General features: G+C 35.6%; 1 long non-coding RNA gene across 1 annotated transcript; it reads right to left on the reverse strand.

The window, feature by feature from the left end:
• Nucleotides 1–424: 424 nt before the first annotated feature.
• Nucleotides 425–2,040, reverse strand: LOC126053776 (uncharacterized). Its single transcript, XR_010277438.1, has 2 exons — nt 1,902–2,040; nt 425–1,331 (listed from the first exon to the last, which is right to left on the reverse strand). It is a non-coding gene; the product is annotated as an uncharacterized LOC126053776 (long non-coding RNA).
• Nucleotides 2,041–8,286: the final 6,246 nt, after the last annotated feature.

Genomic DNA, 8,286 nt, shown 5'->3' on the forward strand with positions numbered 1-8,286 from the left:
TCTTTGTAGTTTATTAGTTTATATTATTAAGTTTAGTTTTTATTATTTAGTTTAGTTTATATTATGTAGGTATTAGTGCATTTAGTTTTAGGTGATTTTTTTAAATTTGTTTAAAATAAAATATATTTAGCTATAATCAACGAAGTTTAATTATCAACAATTTTAATTATTTTACCTAGCCGTAGTAACATTCTGATAAAATTAGTTTAAGTTATTCTTTATAGTTAATCAATTTAATAGTTTATTTATATTAATAGTTCATTTCATTAGTGTATAAATTGTGACTTTCTTGTAGGGTTCTATTAGAAGTAATTTTAGGTTTAGTTTAGTGATTATAGTGTTTTGAATAATTACGATTAAAATTATAAGTTTGTTATTTGTACTATAGGAGATAATTTAACTATCTGTTTCTGAAGTTCGCTAACCGAATCTCCCCCAGTACCATCACGAACAGTAACTTCATAGTCTAGTTCAGCTTTTTGTAGCGATAAAAACTTAATAGGGTAAGACATTATAGAAAATTAAAACCGCAGTTAGGAGTGTGTTGCAAAATAAAGACAAAAATAATAAAGACAAAACAATTCGGATGCAAAATCAGCACGTTTGTGGTCAGTCAACCATATGTGAAAATATATTTAAGGTATGTTAATTTTGAAGGTAAATGTAAAAATAAAAATTGGGGGGTAGAAAAATATTGACGGTAGGTCAAGTAAAAAAATGGACGGTTGAATTTAAATATTAGAGAAAAAAATAATTATTAAGAAGATGTGGGTAGATTCACATTTGGTAGGCTGTGATCAAATTCAACACAACTGACAGACAACCAACACCAGGACAACTACAAAATGCTTAGCAAACAAGAACTAAACACGGCTCGATATATCCTACCATTATTGGGCGCCACTGTCACGTTTAGGTTTAGTGGTAGGTACCCTAGTAGGTAGAAAAATAAAAAGAGTAATTTAGAAAATTAGTATATAAGTATATTCTACAAAAGATCGGCAGAGCCGGGAGTGGGTTTAGAATAATCGAGCGCGCGTTAAGTTCTGGCCCGCTATAGAACACTACTACCCTGTATAGTCAGGCAGCTCGGCAGCGGTCAGGCGGGGTAGGTGTGCAGCGCGCTAGTAGATGCCGGACGCGTAGGTAGATGCAGGACACGTAGATAGGCGCGGCACGTAGGTAGACACAGGCACGTAGGTAGACACAGGCACGTAGGTAGACACAGGCACGTAGGTAGACAGGCGCGTAGGTAGACAGGTGCGTAGGTAGGTGCACTTAGGGTAGGTGCACTACGGTAGGTGCACTGGAGGTAGTCAGGTACTTGAACCCTGGAATGTCCGTTACGTTCCGTCTTAGTTACGGTCCGGTTATATCCAGCCACGACTGCAACATCCCGATTTCCACTTACTCACTACCTAACTAGATGGAAAGCAGTGATCAAGCACTAGATAGCATCGAGATGAGGCAGCCTAGGCAGCGTGACAAATCATAATTACAGCTAACAAAATGTAATCTGAATGCAAGTGATGAAGGTGAAAGTATTTGCATGATTTACAAAGCACAGCACTAGTTTAAATTAAGAATGAATAAATAGGTAGACTCTATAACAAATTATTTAAAAAGAAGAATATGGAAAAATAATTGTAGGGCGTGGCCCTCATGACACGGTCTAAGTGCACCGGTCATGTAAGGTCAAATACCACATGATAATTTTTTAACAAGCGTTATGGCAATACATAGGCTGTAATATTCCACAAGAACAGCAACAAAGGCGTGGTCGTAGCATGAAATAACATAATGAATGCACAATGAAATTAGCAACTCATTCTACGACACGTCACGTACTCACGTATAACTTTTCTAGATGCTCATAATAAGTAATATTTTGCAACACTCACCCGATCTGGGGTATACACTGACTTTAAAGGTTATTTTAAAAGCACAATAGTTTATTAACGGTTAAATTATTTGCAATAAAATCGCGAGTTAAAAATGTACATAGACCAGTAGTAGTAGTAGACTGTATCGGCTCGCGGCGTCGTGCTAGAGACCGTCTCGCGATTGTCCGCCGGCTCTGCTCGCGTTGCCTCATAGGAGGGATAGTTCGCCGAACCGGTTTCCGTCACCCGTCAACGGCTCACGGCTCGCGGCGCGCGGCCGAGATATCGCAAGTCTAGTATTTTTAAATATTCAAAATATAACGTACAACGTTACACCACGGGCGCCCGGTGTCGAGAGACAACTCCCTAAATACTACTAAGAAAGTAGCGCGCCAAATTGCAGGCATTTAGGGGAAGAGAAACGTTAGTCGTTCCGTTCTTACATGCCTTTAGAACCGCCCCATTTTTTTTACATAAAATCACCAATTCATCAAGACCAAACTTGTTGTGCATGTTTATAACTTACTCTTCCCTATCGAATCTCACTATCGCTCTAAGGTTTACTCTGGGTTAAGCTCGCCGTTGTACATAAACTCTCTGTCAAATGTTTTTGTGCACAAAAAAGAATAAACTTTGACAGATTGATCGTGATTTGACAAGGGACCCGAACGCCTCGTTAGTTCTTTTAACTGATCACGCCTACCGTCCTTTGTCTTGACCTACAAGAAGGCGCCTGACCTACCTTCCTTATGGCATATCCTATCTTTCCTGCTTCCGTGGTTCAGACTCACTCAAACATGTAGTGTTGACTCAACCTATAGTTTGAAGACATTGTGTAGTTTATAATTGTGCTGAGATGGCTCCAAAGTTAAGGACTAAGTAAGGGGTATGCCCACATTTTGGGAGTTGCAATCTGTTTGCTAACTCATGATAATGACTCATGTAGAGGTATTTGTAGAATATGTTAAAACTACTTTTATTTGGCCATAGTTTGGTTACAGGAAATATCAAGTCATATCAATATCATTTGTAAGGATGTCATCAAATTTTGATCAAATGAAATAATGAATTCCACATGTGCTCAAATAAACAGTCGATATTTGTGAGAGTATTATTCTTCACATGTACCACAACAGTTTCTTTTTATTTTTACAACACTTTTCACACGCTCCGGATTAAAACTGAACCCTTTTTCCATACTCACTTTATTTTCTCTCACCATTCCACCTTTTCTTTAGTATAAATAGTTAATCTTTAACGCACGCAATACTCGGCGTAACACAGAAAATAAACTACGAAAAAATCCCCTCACACACGTAAAGTGGGGTAAACACCGTATTCGTATTTACTATTCAACAAAGGGTTAACGTTTATTACCCCTCGACCGTTGAATACACCGCAAAACCGGATTTATCCAGATATCCGCGCCGGGCTAAACCAGTTCAAACCGCTTCATACCGGATAGAAGCGATAAACGGCTAGAAAATGGCGGAAATTATCGGGAATATAAGACGGAGTTTTCTGCTTATATTCAGATAGAGGGAATGAGTAAATAGCTTTATTTAGTTTTAACTTTTAGTTTGATATATAGTTTTAGTGAAACATTGTTTATTGTGTTTTTGTTACCTGGCTGTTTCGTGATTCTCGTTTGAACTAATCTTTGTGGACGTCCATAAAACGTTATGTCACGTGATGGTTAAACGGACATTGACCCAGCCTTGCTTTTGTTAGGGACTTAGTTCTACTATTTTCATAACTACGTGTCTAACAGCGGCATAATATTTTTGTCTTAAAATAATTGGTTGATACTTTTTTATGTTTAATATTAGAAACCTTGGAAACAAAGTGGATTGAAACATGGACCAGTGTCTAAAAACGTCGTGTTTTCTTCAAGAAAACAATGAATCGGGAATTTATAAAAAATATACTAAAATCTCGAATTCTTTTTGATCGTGTGGGCTTCAAAGGTCGTTTCTTATCTTTATGAGAGGCCTTTGACCTTCGGTAGAAGAATAACTTTTATATTTAAAATATACACTTACACTACAGAGTATCCTATGTACGAGTATTGTATTATTAGCAGAACCTACATAGTATATACATCAGGACATTACAACATAGGTTTTTTTTGTACACTACGCGTTTTTTTTTAAAGTAACAAAATAATATTTATGATAGACGTACTTCTAAATAAATAAAAAAAATGAACATCAGTAAACCTTCGAGACAAAAAATAATCAAACCAATTACATTATAACTGACCCAGAGTTATTGCTAACTATACAGATCCAATCACGGAGCATTATCATATTAAGAACCTAATGTAGCAACTGCCTTGAACCGAACTCCCAAAACGTATACTGATCTAACAAGACAGGTAACAAACCCTAGAGAGATTGCTCTGTGACGTAACACTTAAATGAATAAAATAAGGGCTAAGGTCATGGCATACTTGAACGGCACAGCACTAATCCTGCGATTAGTTATATGGTCATTTGAATTTTAACCTTTAAATTCTATCTATAATTATATTATAAAAGGATAAAAATAAATAATGGATAAACTCGTAAACTACTAGACCGATTTTATAAATTCTTTCACTGTTGAAAAGCTACACTCTTTCCGAGTAACGGGCTATATTTTATCCCGGTACAAACTCAAACTCGTTTATTCAAATTAGGCTGATAAATCAGCACTTTTTGAACGTCAAAAAGAAAAGACAGCCCCCAAAAGTATTTCCCACTGCAACACGGGTAAAATCGCGGGAAAACAGCTTGTATAACAGAAAAAAATGTGCTGTCTATATAAAAAGCCATCGACGGGGTGACAGCAAGCTTACTTCTTCTATTTTCCTAACAACAGCTTCACCGTGACGTGCCGTGCCGTTCATATGTGTCATGACCTTAAAGACCAATGTTCATTGGCGTTACGGCACGGCAATTTTCGACCACTAAAACTACAAGGCAGGTTTTTGTTTCTGTACTAGTCAACGTCATCATTGAAATTTCAACTTTATGACTATAGTTTTAAGTTATTTTTTTAAAATGGTGGAACGTGAATGGACGGTGGTCCTTAAGTCGGCTAAGACCGTCACGGAATACGTGCCGCATTGACGGGTTAGATTTATGAACGGGAAATTGTTCTAGCTTGTTGGGCGATATTTAATTGATGTTTAAATGGTCTTCAAGTTTCAAAAAGTTTAGGATTTAGGTGGATTTCTGTGGAATAGGGGATAAAATGTAGTTAAGTTTTTGACATATTACCTGCCTAAACTACTCAAAGACAGTTTAGCTATTGAATACTGAAATATTGTAATAGTTGAAACGGTTTTGTTTTGGACTTCAAAACATTAACGTATTTAGAACTATCATAGTTATCTCTTAACACTTCTAGTAACGAACTATAGGTCCGATTACAATAAAATTAAACAGCTCTTGTATCAGGGAAGGTTATGCTACTTATTATGAAGGCCCAAAAATTTGGGTCCTACGAGACACAGGCGGAAACTAGTAGCTTTAAAAAGGTATTAATATATATTTTCTAGACTTTACAAATACATCCAAGCCAAAGATCATTTGTGAAAGTTACACTAAAGTGCAAAAAAAGCAACCCCTAACGAGCTCGTCGCCCAACTTAACCGTGGGTATTCACAACAAAAATGTCGGAAAGCATCATCTGAAACGTCCGTCATTTCTGGATGTCGTCTTCACGACTCTTCCTTTTAAGTCCCTTCATTATAACAAAGTCTTTTGCTGGAAACTAGTGATGTCCTCCTAGCTGATTATCGGCTACGGCGGCTGTTTTCATGTAAGGAGATTAGCCAACTGTGCAGGACTTATTATAGTGCACAAGCATTTGCGCAGACACAGGTGCACTCACTATTCCTTCACTCTCATAGCCCGAGTGGACGGCAATCCGACACGACCTGAGAGAGATCAGGCGCATGAACTAGTAGCTCTATAAAGTCATTAATATTTTCTAAATTTCACAACTCTCGTGCCACCAAATTTAAGGTCATTTTAATGAAACGAGTTACACTAGAGTGCAAAAAAAACAGCCCCTAACGAGCTCGTCGCCCAACTGAACCGTGGGTATTCACAACAAAAATGTCGGAAAGCATCATCTGAAACGTCCGTCATTTCTGGATGTCGTCTCATTTCGCGGCTCAACGACTCTATTCCTTTTGATTCCCTTCATTATAGCAAAGTGTGTTTCGCAGTCATGGAAACGGTTCGGATAAGATAGTGTATTTTAATACAGGATGTTTTAAATAGGAATGGTTTTGAATGCCGGTTGCCTGCCTGCCTAGCCTTTTCCCAACTATGTTGGGGTCGGCTTCCAGTCTAACCGGATGCAGCTGAGTACCAGGGTTTTACAAGGAGCGACTGCCTATCTGACCTCCTCAACCCAGTTACCTGGGCAACCCGATACCCCTTGGTAAGACTGGTTGTCAGACTTTCTGGCTTCTGACTACCCGTAACGACTACCAAAGATGTTGTTTTGTGTTTTGAATGCCGGTTGTTGGTTTTTAATTTGAAAAAATATGCTCGTAGAATTGTGTTGTTATTTTTAGTCTGATGATGTTTCAGTTAGCAATAAAAGTATTTTCGTTTCTCTTTGTATTTAAATATGTATTGTTATTACTCCAAAAAATATTTATTTGAAAATAGGTTATACTCATAGTTAAAATATTTTGGCAATGGATGTCAGATAAATTATACCAATATTTCATTTCGAATATGTCGAAGCCAATACACACGAGTGCATGTAGCTACTGTACTTATGTAGACACTTATTTGTAATAAAAAAAAAAGAAAAAGCACCCACATTATAATAAAAAAGTACTAAGGCATGTGATTCCATTTAGTCACTTAGACCTTTTTACTCTTGAGCACCCCGTTTTACTCTTGAGCACTCTGTATTACTTTTGATGTCAACTCAAATATTTGTTCAGTGTTATTTGGCTATATTCCCTCATAATGACGATGGTACAAAATACAAATAAATGTTTTTAATATTGAAGTAAAGAAAGCTATTTGCTTTAAAAATCTTTTTCGTGATTCTAAATGTAGATTTGATTCAAATGATCTTGACCCTTTGTAATGTTATTAGTAATTTGTGTTTCATTTGGAGAAGGTTCTGTTATCTTTCTTTTTATAAACGCTATTTTAAATATACTTCGAATTGAATATACAAATGCTATTTCCATCGAGAGTTTAGTAGCATGACTTAATTTATGTACCTATGTATGTACTTGCCAAGATACAGGATCGGCCGTGAAAATGCAATAGTATTAATTATCCGAATAACTTTCATAGTACCTAATTAATAAATATGTACTATGATTCTCATTGCATGTTTATATTTAGTATTATTATAAATCCGGTGACGTAAACACCGTGGGCCGTTATATGTGGGCAGGCTCTTATAAATAGCAGTGCCTATTTTACAACCAAAAATAACAAAAGACTGTCAAAAACAGGCGCTAAGTTAAAAAAAAAAAAACAAAAAAACATTCAAAATGTGAAACAATAAACTACAAACAAGGTAGAACTTCAATAACAGCTATTCTCTCACGATATTTCACAACACTAAATATCAAACAATATTTTACGGGGATTTCGAAAATATATCAGGAAATACTATAATAAAATATCGTCGAGTAAATAATACTTCTTCCTTCCACTGTAAACTAGTTTAAGTGTACTCTAAAGCGAAAATTGAAAACAATATAACAGTGTCACAGTATAAAGATATTTCATTTCGGAACCGTTCCGAAAGAACTCACTCTATGAACTGTTCTTAGTTATTATTTACTTTAATTCAATACTTGCCCCGTAGTGTGGCTATCTTTTAGAAAGGATAAGTCCCTACTTTATTTTATTTTTTATACAAAAAAAAAATTGTTTTAATGAGACGAATAAATAGATTGAGCGACTGGTCTTATTACGTCAAAGGCATTTCTGTCTCCTGTTTTTCATGTAAAATAACTTGGATTTCTATATAACAAGGTTACTAATTAAAGTCAAGAATTTTATATTTGAAAGTCATATTTCTTATTTATTCGAGTTTTTTAAAGCTTTTGACAAACAAATAAACAAATAAAATATTTTCATATTTTTCTATTAGAGTACTAAGGCTAATTTTACGAAACCTGACGACTAACTAGTCATAATATTTAATTTGTCGTGCCTTTAGTTTGTACACGCTCATTATTAAATTCTCTGTACTTAAGAACTGTTAAATATTTCACGTATAACGAATCTCTATTTTCCCTTTATAGAGAACTAAACTACAACAAACAGATTTTCACAAAAAAAAAAACTGCTCATTACATATCTATACTAATATAATAAAGAGAATTTTTTGTTTGTTTGTTTGTACCCTTAACCTCGAATTTACT

The sequence above is a fragment of the Helicoverpa armigera genome, chromosome 19, assembly GCF_030705265.1.
Source record: "Helicoverpa armigera isolate CAAS_96S chromosome 19, ASM3070526v1, whole genome shotgun sequence".
Lineage (NCBI taxonomy): Eukaryota > Metazoa > Arthropoda > Insecta > Lepidoptera > Noctuidae > Helicoverpa > Helicoverpa armigera.